The sequence below is a fragment of the Mustela putorius genome, unplaced genomic scaffold (assembly GCF_011764305.1).
Source record: "Mustela putorius furo isolate JIRA1106 unplaced genomic scaffold, ASM1176430v1.1 tig00003858_pilon_pilon_pilon, whole genome shotgun sequence".
Lineage (NCBI taxonomy): Eukaryota > Metazoa > Chordata > Mammalia > Carnivora > Mustelidae > Mustela > Mustela putorius.
In genome coordinates, this window is record NW_025422010.1 from 40,256,038 (window position 1) to 40,268,233 (window position 12,196).

Genomic DNA, 12,196 nt, shown 5'->3' on the forward strand with positions numbered 1-12,196 from the left:
AATCACATTCCTATGTATTAACAAAAAATATACAGAAACAAGTTTAAAAACAACAATACCTGTTTGAAAATATAACAAAACACACAGGACTTGTATACTGAAAATTATAAAATGCTAATAAAAGAGGTCTAAGAAAATTTAAATGAATGGATTCTCAAGGCTTTTAAGACTCAACAAGGAAATTACATCAATTTTGCCTAAACTGACACAGATTTGACACAGTTTCAACCAAATCCCACCAAGACTTTTTTATATTTAAGATTATTCTAAAAGGTATATGGAAAGGCAAAGGAACTAGAAGAGCTAAAACAATTTAAAAAACAGAGACAGAAATCAGTCCATTCCATTTCACAAGTTAGCTCTGTTATCAAGACTGTGTGGTATGTTGTATGAGCAAAGGTAACACACAGGTCTATGGAACAGAACAGAGAACCCAGAAACAGAAACAATATGCCCAAGTAGTTTTTGACCAAGGTGCAAAAGTGACTCAATGGAGGAAAGACTGCCTTTCAACAAATGGTGCTGAAGCAAATTATACATCCAACTGTGTCTTACATTTTATACAAAAATTAACTTCAAATGGATCACGGACTTAAACATTAGGATAAAACTATTAAACTTTTAGGAAAAAACACAGAAGAAAATCTTCAGGAACTAGGGCTAGGCAAAGAATTCTTAGACTTGACATTCAAAGCAAAATCCACAAATGGAAAAAATAAACACTGGACCTCACCAAAATTAAAACCATGTGTTCTGCGAGCCCCTGTTAAAAAAGATGAAAAAACAATCAAGAGGCTTGGCAACAGTATTTGGAAACCACATATCCAACAAAGCATGAGTATCTAGAATATATCTAGACCTCTCAAACTCCAACAGGAAAAAAAAAATCCAATTTAAAAAAGGACAAAAGGCATGAAGAAACATTCCATCAATAAGGATATACAGATAAAAAATAAGCACATGAAAATATGTTATCATTAGCCACTAGGGGAGTGCAAATTGAAACCTCACTGAGGTATCACTAGATACATACCAGAATGACTAAAATGAAAAACAGTGATAACACCAAATGCTGGCGAGGATGCAGAGAAACTGGATCACTCCATACATTGCTGGTAGGGATGTAAAATGGTACAGCCACTCTGGAAAACAGTTTGCAAGTTCTTAAAAAACTATATATACAATAACCATACAACCCAGGAATTGTACTCCTGGTTATTTTTAGCCCAGAGAAATGAAAACTTATGTTCATCAAAAAAAACTATGCAGAAATCTTAAAGCACTTTTATTTTTAACAGCCCAAAACTCTAAACAACATGGATGTCTTTCAACAGGTAAATGGTTCAACAAATCCAAACCATGAAATACTACAGCAATAAAACGTGATGAGCTATCAATACATAAAACAACATGAATAAATCTCCAGAGAATGATGCTAAAACCAAACACAAAACATAACACACTTGATGATTCCATTTATATAACATTCTTAGAAAAGATAAAACCACAGAAATGAGAAACATATGACTGGGTCCAAGATATTAAGGGGATGGGAAGGAAGTGGGTGTGGTGATAAAAATGACAACAAGAGGGATCCTTATAGTGATGGAAATGGTCTAAATCTTGATTGTGTCAATGTCAATATCCTTGAAGTATTGTTCTCATACTGCTCTAAGGTTTTGCAAGATGTTACCACTGTGAGAACTTGGTAAAGAGTATGTGAAATCTCTGTACTACTTCTTACAATTGTGAGTAAATTAACAACTTTCTTAATAAAAGTTTAATTTAAAATTACAAAGACCAAGATTACTAGAGCGGATTAATATTTTTAATTCAATAGCCTGATATTCATAAGAGAGAAAACTAAAAGAACACAAAAATGTAGGGATAGGGAGAATTTTAAAAATCAGGCAAAATTAGTTGACCAAAAGAGAAGATTACAGCTATAATATAAAACAATAGTATATAATACAAAGAGCATTCAAAGGCACAAAAAGTTAATAGAGAGTAAAAGCTCCAATTCAACAGGAAAATAAAAGCTTAAACTGTCATGTACTACCAACAATTTAAAATATATTTTAGAAATTAGTAAAACTGTAAGAGAAAACTGGGGGAAAAAAATGTTCTTCTAAAAGATTAACATCCAATCTTAACATCCAAGATTAATCTTCTAAAAGATTAACATCCATTAACATCTGCTCTCCAAAAACATATGGAAGATTTAAACAAAATTAACAAGCCTAACTACCAGACATATATAAAACTTTGTGCTTCCAACTGAAAAATCACATTCTCTCTAAGTACAAACAAGAACAAAAACTGACCGCAGTCTTAACAGATTTCAAAAGATCACTATCATACGTATCATGCTTCCAAATTACAACACATTTACAAATCAATAACAAAAGAAACTCCCATGTTTGGAAAAAAAAACTTTTTAAAATAACTCAAAGAACTGACAATGAAAAACAGAAAAATACTCACAAGTGGAAAATAATGAAAACACTGCACATCAAAACTTGTGCGATGCAGGGAAAACAATGGAGACCTATGTTAAACACTGAAAATTAAAGAAAAAGGCATCCAACTTAAGAAATTAGAGACATAATAAAAATATGCCCCCCAAAAGCACAAATTAAATAAAAAGCAGAAAATAATGAAATGGAGGAAGGATACATTGAAGAGCATAAAAAAAAAAAACTGATCTCTGATAAGTCTTTAAAAAATTGGTAAGCTTTTAGTTTTTGAGAGATCAAGAAAAAAGGCATTAAAAGAAAAAAGACAAAAGGGACATCAAATACAAGTAATACAAAATTAGAGATTAACAACTTAATACCATAAATTCAAGAACATGAATGAAAAAGACAACTAACTTCCTATAAATATATAACCTACCAAAACTGCCTTGAAAATTGAAATCTTATAAGCATAGCAATTGAATCAGTGGTTAATAAGTATCTCACAAAGAAAACACAGTCACAATTTTGTCAGGGAGTTCTAATCCTGCATAAATTCTTCCAGAAAAAGAAGAGCATATATTTTTAGGTCAATATTACTAATTTTAAGAAGTAAAAATCTTAAATTAACTATCTTCAGTTTGAGTCCAAAAATGAAAAAAGAGACAAATGAGGATTGACTTTATGCTTGAAACACACAAGTTTCACCCCATTAACAGGTTACAAAGGGAAAACATCATCATCTCAAAAAAATGCAGAGAAGGCTTTTGATAAATTCAATATCCATTCATGACTTTTTTAAATTAGCAAACTAGTAATAGAAAGGAACATCCTTAACCTGAAAAGATTATCTACAATAAACCTACAGCAAGCATCATACTTAACTGTGAAACTTTGAAAGCATTCCCTTTAAAATCAGGAACAAGATCAGGAAGCCCCCATCACCGCTTCTATTCAACACTGTACTGGAGATCCTAGCCAGCACATTAAGACAAGAAAAAGAAAGAAAAAAAAGCATAAGAATTGAAAGGAGGAAACAGAGAGGTCATTATTCACAGATAGGTCTATCTACACAAAAATCCAAAAGAATTCTATTGATAATTTATCACAATTAGGAGTAGAGCAAGGTTGTTACACAAAGTCAAAACTGTACTTCTATACACCAGCAAGGTAGAAAATATAATTATGAAAAGATACCATTTATGATTTGATACAAAAACAAAGTACCTAAAAATAAATCTAACAAAATATTTGCAATAGCTTAGTTGAGGAAAATTATAAAACTTTATGAAAGACATTGTAAAAGGCCTAAATAAATGGAGATTACAATGTTCACGGTTAAGAAACCTTAGTTCTCTCCAAAATTATTTATAGATTCAATGCATTTCCCATCAAAATCCCAACAGATCATGCATGTTTCTGTCTGTATAACTTAGAAAAATGATTTTAAAATTACAAAGGATCAAACAGCCAAGAAGTACCCTAAAGAACTATAAGGCAAGAAGAGTTGGCCTACTTCTTGTCCCTCAATGATTGAGTGGACTTTGAGACCAACCTTCCCTATGAAAATTTAGAAACTGAAGGTAATGTGAAAAACATCCATTTGAAGACATGAAGCACTATAAAAAGTTTCAAGGACCTGAGAGGCCAGTGCTGTGAAAAGAAGGGAAGTATAGAAAATGAAGTACAACATTTAATGGCTCTTTTCCCCTGCAAGTATCTGCCAGTGGAAAAAGGGCAATGGATAGGTGGAGAAGTCAAGATCTTTGTTTGAATACACTTATAGGGCTAAGGAAATGAGAAGATTATTTGAAAAATATAACCTGTAAGAGCTGTATCTGGGATATGTACTGAATTCCTATAAGCTAGCAGGAAAAAGACAGATAAACCAATATAAATGTGGGCAAAAGAATTGGCAAAGTCATGACACAAAAGATATCCAAATGGCCAACAGACATAGTAAAAGGGACTTAACATCATTACTCATTAAGAAAATACAAATTAAAACCACTAAATATTCACTAAAATGTTTAAAAAAGTGGACAAGAAAGAACATGAAGCAACTGGAACCCTATTTTGCCAGTGGAAGGGAATACACAAATTACAACAACATGCCAATAAATCTTGCAAACAAACTGAGGGGGAAAGACACAAAAAATATATACACCATACAGTTCCATTTATGTAAGTTTCAAAGAACAGACAAAACTAATCTAAGACCAGTATCAAGCCAGTACTATCTTTGAGGAGACAGAGGTTAGTCACTGGGAGGTAAGTAACTCTAGGGTCCTGGTGATGTTCTATTCTCTTCATCCACATTTGGTTATATTGAAAAAATTCACCCAGATGTATTCTCATGATCTACATATTTCCTACACAAATGCCCTATATCAACAGAAGTTTGTTTTTGTGGAAGTTGTTACAGAGTTGGGAGTATTAAGACAATGTGATGGTGCTGTCAGTGCAGATTAAAAGATAAGAATCCAGAAAACAACAATAACAAAAAAAAAAGAATCCAGAAAACACAGACAGATTCAATTATAGAACTCTTAAAATTAGTAAGAAAAAAGGTTTTTTAAACCTACTACAAACATGGACAAGAGACACGAAACAGGTAAGAGAATCTCAGAAGAGCTAAGAGAATATTAATAAGCATAATAAAAGATGCTCACTTTCATAACCAAAGGGAAAAATTAAAAACCATCAAGTGAAATTTTTACTCAGTCGCAAAAACATTCAGTGTGATCAAAGTGTTAGCAAGAAAGCGAGTAATGAAAACTTCTACATTGTTGGAAAGAGAAAATACTGATACAATCCTTTTTGGAAAATAATCTGACCTCATCTAGTCAGACACACATATCCTTAAATCCCAGCAATTCTACTCCTAGAACTTCTGCAGTGAAACATACAAATATTTACATTAAATGAAATCAATAAAAAATTACAAATAGTGTCAAATCAGTGCAGATTAAGTTTATAGAATTTTTCTTTATTTGCATTTTCAGCATATTCTGTGGTTCAGAAGTTTGGATAAAAAATTTGGTGACCTGTGATAGAAAAAAAAGGAAACTACACAAATTTCCAACAAGAGAAATGATAAACTGGTATTCATACAATGGAAAATTAAAAACGATAATAAACAAAAAAAATACAGCATCATTCCATTTGTATAAAATTTTTATGTACATAAAAATTTAGATATATAGATATAATATAATTCTGTATGTCTACATGGTGTGGGTAAAATCAGTATGAAAAAGATAGATGGCCCAATATAAAAATGGGCAAAAAAAAATTTGGCAAAGCCAAATACACAAACCATGATTATAATAAAAGAGAACTGTCTCAAGAGATCTTTTTAAAGGAATTAGCATCCTCAGAGACTTCAAGGTATTTTTCCCCATAAACTAAGAACAAGTTGTTATTGAAAAGAAGAAAAAAATAAAGCTTCTACAAACTAAAAATATAATCACTGAAATAAATTCTGCAGAAGAGTTTAAAGACAAAAATCAAGGAAATCCTCAGATATAAACAAATACATGTCAATCTAGAAGTCCAACTTTCACCCCTGAAGTCTCAAAGAAAACAGAAAAGAGGGAAAAAAGTAATCAAAGAAATAAAAGCTATTTCCCATAACTGAAAAGACTCTTAGAGCTAAAATGTTACCCCCCGCAAGAATGAAAAAAAGGTTTACAACTAGACACATTTCACAAAATACCAAAGATAAAAAGATCACCACAAAGATTTTAAACAAGGTGACTACAAGGATAACTACCAGATTTGTAATGCAACTCTATTAGCAACACTGGTGTTTTAAGTTCCTAGGGCAAAGCTTTCAAAATTCAGTAGGAAAAACTGATTACCAAAATATATAATTCTACATCTAAACCTCCAATCAGGAACAAAGGCAAGTCATTCTCAGACAATGAAGGAATTAGATGTTTATCACATGTCCATACTAAAACAACTACTCAAGATTATATTCCAGTAATATCAAAAATGGAATTTAAAAAAGACAAGGGATTCAAGCAAAAGACCTAATCCAGGTGCAATATAATCCCAGGATGACAGCTGTATAGCAGATCTAGAAAGCAAGCTGCCCAAATTTGAAAAGAAAGGTTGAGAGCTCCAGAAAAACCCTTCACCAAGAAAAGTTGAATGGTCACATATGAGAACACACTATAATATTAAATTTAAAAAATAATTTCCATGAATTCTCCTCACTCAAGCAAGACTCTATTACATTTCTCCTTTGAGAAGCACAGGGGTAGTAACAGAAGTTCCTCTATAGTTCCAAGTGATGTGGTTTCACAGTGACTAATATTTCTATCAGGATACATACTACAAAGAGAGGTCCAAAACTCAATTTCAAGAATCCTCCCACAGAAGCACAGAAAAGTTTAGAAGTGTTATAAACCATAATATAAATGCTAAAATCTTGACAGTGCAATAAAAAATGAAGGCTGGAAGTAAATGAAGACTGGAGGTAGAAGAAACAAAGGGAAATAGATGGGTACTAAATTCTCTGTGAGACTGGGAACTGAAGAGATACTGCCTAAAATTGATAGGTCAAGAAACAGAAGTTTAACTATTAGAAAAAGTTAATAACTAACAGCAAAATTAGGAACAAAAATGTAACTGGTAGAAGACAAAGACGGCCAGACACAATGAAAAGGTGCTCAACATCACTCATCAGGAAAATGCAAGTCAAAACTACAATAAAATATCACCTCACACCTCTCAGAATGGCTAAAATCAATAACACAAGAAACAACAGGTGTTGGCAAGTATGTGGTATATGGGGGACCCTCTGACACTCTTAGTCGGAATGCAAACTAGGGCAGCCACTCTGGAAAACAGTATGGAAGTTCCTCAAAAAGATAAAAATAGAACTAATCTACGAATCAGCAGTTGCACTAGGTTTTTGCCCCCAAAATATAAAAATACTAATTCAAAGGAATACATGCACCCAGTATTCATAGCAGTATTATCTACAATAGCGAAATTACAGAAGCAGTCCAAGTGTCCATCAATAGATGAATGGACAAAGACGTGGTGTGCATGTACACACACACACACACACACAGGAATATTACTCAGCCATAAAACAGAATGAAATCTTGACACTTGCAATGACAGAGTTGGAGCTAGAGAGTACATGCTAAGCAAAATAAGTCAGAGAAAAGACACATACCATATGATTTCATTTGTCAATTTAAGAAACAAAACAAACAAGCAAAGGGGAAAGAAAGAGAAACTGGGCAAATCAAGAAACAGACTTTTAACTATATTTAACAGAGGGTTAACAGAGGAGAGCTGGAGTGGGGGTATGGGTGAACTAGGTGATGGGGATTAAAGTGGGCACTTGGGATATGCACTGCCTGATGTAAAGAAGCACTGAATCACTAAATTGTATGCCTGAAACTAGTATAACACTGTACATTAACTGGAATTTAAAACTTTTAAAAAATAATAAAAAGTATAACTAGTACAAATCAGTATGCTAGGAAAAGTGGAAAACATAATGATCTAAACTTCTTATCTACTAGAGTCAAGCAGAAGACACTGCTCAGAGTTTAAAGAAAAATCAAGATACAGAAAAATATGTGGGGTTTCTGAGTTTGGGAACTAGCCTAAAGAGAAAAACTAAAAACAGAAATACCCAAGCATGGTTAAAAGACAGTTAGCTATATCAGGAGTGGAATCTACTGGGAAAGAAAGGAAGGGCTTTTATTTTTCCTTCTGAATTTTCCTGAATTACCTGCAGAGGTATTGCTTTCATTTGGGAAAAACATTGAGGAATGGTGATAAGAATAAAAATTATTATTAAAACCATTTTCCAGGGGCGCCTGAGTGGCTCAGTCAATTAAACTTCCAACTCTTGATTTCAGCTCAGGTCATGATCTCAGGGTCTTGAGAACAGGCCCCTACTGCAGCTCCAGTCTCAGCATGGGGCGTGCTTGGGATTCTCTCTCTCCATCTGTCTCTGCCTCTCTTTCTGCTCATGCACTTGTACGAGTGCATGCTCGAGCGTGCGCGCGCTCTCTCTCTCTCAAACTAAAGAAACCTTCAAAGACATAAATAAAAACATTTTCCAGGTTGGTGCGCCTGGGTGGCTCGGTCATTTAAGCTTCTGACTCTTGATTTGGCTCAGGTCATGATGTCAGGGTTGTGGGATTGAGCCCTGTGTCAGGCTCTGCACTGAGCATGGAGTGTGGAACCTGCTTAGGATTCTCTTTCCCTTTCCTTCTCTTCCCCCTTGTGTGCACGCATTGGTGCATGTGCATGTGTACACACACACACTTTCAATAAATTTTTTTTTTAATTTTTTCCAGGTTAAAGAAAAAGTGAAATAATTTGGCCAAAGTCAGTCAATAACCATGCAAAAACAACCTTCTGCAATGTAATCAAGAACAGCTTTTACTGACCTATATGAATAATCAAATGGAGAGGTCTGAATGTCCATGTTAGATTTACATTGTTCTCTGCAAAGTCACAAAAACTCTTATTTGTTTCAAACCACTTTTCCAAAAAAAAGTCGAGGAAAAAAAGCCACATTACCAGGGGTGGAGGTTCAATGTAAACATTCATAGAGAATAGTTCGGACTATGATACCCATTGATTCCACATATCACTTTTATTTCAACTGTGTAATTTCTTAAATTCAGGTACTTGAAAAAGAGACTAGCTCTAAGTATAACTCAAGGGAGAAAGAATCATACTTCAACAAATAATGTGTGAAAGTGGATATCCATATGCAAAAGAAGTTCAATTCCTACCTCACACCATCAACAAAAATGGATCAACAACCTAAATGTTAAAAACTAGAACTACAAATATAAACGCTTATATGAAAACGACATAAATCTTTATGACACTGAATTAAGCAATGACTTATCAAAATCACATGCAAGAAAAAATTTATAAATTAAATTTTGTCAAAATTTAAAAAAAATTTTGTGCTTCAAAGTATATTATGGAAAAAGTGAAAAGACAGTCCATAAAATGAATAAAATATTTGCAAACCATATATCTGATGAATACTTGAACTTAAAAGAAAGTTTAAAAATGGGCAAAAGATTTGAGTAGACATTTTCCCAAAGAAAATATACAAATACCCAATAAGCAAAAGCAAAGATACTCAACAACATTAATCACCAGGTAAATGCAAATCAAAACAATGAAATCCACTTTACACCCGTGTGTGAGGATATGGAGAAATTAGGACTCTTATAACTACTAGTAGAAATGTAAAATGTAGTAGTTTGGGGAAAGTTTGACAGTTCCCCAAACACTTAAACAGAGTTATCACATGTACCCAGTAATGCCATCCCTAGGTAACTACCCAAAATAACCAAAAACATATGTCCACACAAAACTTATACACAGATGAATGTTCATACTAGCCAAAGAGTACAAACAACCCAAATACACATAAACTCATGAATAAACAAAATGTGGTATACTCCATACAATAGAATATTATTCAGCCATAAAAAAGGAAAAAACACTACCACATGTTGCAACATGTACCTTGAAAAGGTATGTTAAATGAAAGGAGCCAGACAGAAAAGGCCATGTGTATGATTCTATCTCTATGAAATATCTAAAACAGACAAACCCATAGAGACAAACAGTAGATTACTGGAAGCTGAGGGCTGGATGTAAGAAGGAGTGACTGCGAATGGGTACTGGGTTTCTTCTGGAATGATGAAAATGTTATGGAATGAGATGGTGGTGATGCTTGCACAACTCTGTGAATAGACCAAAGCCATTTTAAAAGGCTGAATTTTATGGTATGTAAATTACATCTCAATAAAAAAATTTTAAAAATAAAGTAACTAAGATCCAATCCAGAAAAATAAAGGCAAAATGCTAAAAAAAAGAGAAACACCTGAAGAATGTAATATTTAGAACAGTCTTAGAAATGTCTTAGAAAAGACATTCATGGAGGGAGGCCACAGACCTAAGGTACAAACAAATGCAAAGGCATCTACCACAGCTAAGAATACCTTCGCTTACTATTTTAAATTATCCATTTAAGTTAAATACTGAGTTTGGAACGTGCTTTCACAGACAGGATCTCAAGTGAAGTTGTGTCCTGAAATTTCAGTTATGTCCACTCAAGACTTTGAATCATATGGTAGATTCAGTTGCATCTATCTTATCTATTAGTCTATTTCCTCGTCCAATAGTTGAGGAGCATGAAGGATGAAGAACTCTAACCTCACGCCTCCCCCCCATTAACTTCCTATTCTCCCTCTATATCCTAACAGCACCCAAAGCTACCAGAATGGCAAGTCCTGCTATGTGTAAAGAACCAAACATCCACGCCTTCTAGGCAGAAAATCTTCTGTTATAGAATTACTTAAGACTCAGCATAAAAGCTCTTCTGCATTTGGTTTGCCAGTATCTATTAAGAAAGTTACGATTACTCACTCTCTTTCACTAGCCCACAAACTGAGACTGCACACCCATTCACTCTTGTTCTCTGACACACATGGAGATAATAAACGCAATGCACAAAAGGAAGGGGATGAGGAATGCAGGAGAGAAGGAGAGAGAATCTTTAAAGGAAAAAAAAAATGTTACCGCAACAGATCCCTCCTCCATCTCCATAATTCAGTGGTGAGAAGTAAGGAGAGTAGATTAACCAGGTTAAATAATAGCAGGAACCTTTTTAAGAACTGCCAAAAGACTGCATCAACAGCCCACAGTATACAATTATGCAACTGGAGGAGAAAGACAAGGGTAAAAAAGCCACTCTGGGGGATGCCTGGATAGTTCGGTCAATTAAATGTCCCACTCTTGATTTTGACTCAGGTTATGATCTCAGGGTCATGAGACTGAGCCCCATGTGGAGCTGTGCACTCATCAGGGAGTCTGCTTGAGATTCTCTCTCCCTCTGCCCTTCCACCCAGTCCACCCCCACCCTGGCACTCGAATGCAAGCTCACTCTCTAAAATAAAACATCATTTAAAAAAAAAAAAAGCCACTCTGGTGGCTTTTCTGAACTTCAGAACCCCGAATATTCTGCCTCTGCTCCATCCCTGTGCTTAGCTCTGACAGAGACTATTTCGTAGGGAGAAAGGAGGGTGGCAGTGACAGAGGTCCCAGTCATCAGACCTTATGAGCTCGCCCCAAGTTAATTCACAACTAGTTAATTTACAAATTAATTCAGAAACTTCTACCAACATAAAAGCTATATACAACCAACCACTGAATTGAATAATTTCTTCTCCAGCATCTTGAAAGCTTTGAATACATGATGTGTTATCATAATCATCCTTGACTACTCAGCCCACAATTTCCACTTCAGAGAACTTGCCCCTTCCTTTCCCCCAACCCATCAAGATAATCTCATGAGTCAAGTTTTTGTGCTAGGACTCTAAGCTTCTGGCCACAGATGATTAGAATAGAAGAGGACCCTCAGCTAAGCTCAGCCAGTCAGATCTCCTCTCTCAGAAGAACTAGATGAAAGGTGTGCTGGTATTCTATTAAAATGAAAGCAGCAAAGTACAGGGTTGCCATATTCTGCTATGACCGGACAAGACCTCTAGCATTGGCTTACATAGCAGTCTCAAAAACTAAAATCATCTGGCGACCTCTTAAGGTTCCACAGGAGTTGCCTCATCAAATAACCCCCACCCCCACCCTAAGCTTACAAAGCAAAGGCACAGGAGTCACCAATGCACAGTGGGGATGACCTTTCCCAGAATTCCTGACCTCCAGTACAGGAG

The 12,196-nt window shown here is 34.6% G+C and overlaps 1 protein-coding gene across 7 annotated transcripts in view; it reads right to left on the reverse strand.

Moving 5' to 3' along the window:
- The window catches only part of PIAS2 (protein inhibitor of activated STAT 2), a 91,232-nt gene that overhangs the window by 76,015 nt on the left and 3,021 nt on the right, over nt 1-12,196 (reverse strand). Inside the window, exon 1 of one of the 7 annotated variants that reach the window (XM_004752209.3) lies at nt 1,034-1,088. The exons of the other annotated variants lie outside the window; for them this stretch is intronic. The gene's annotated coding sequence lies outside the window, so the exon portion shown is untranslated. Of the gene's footprint in view, nt 1-1,033; nt 1,089-12,196 lie in introns of those variants that run through there. 7 annotated transcript variants of the gene reach the window in all.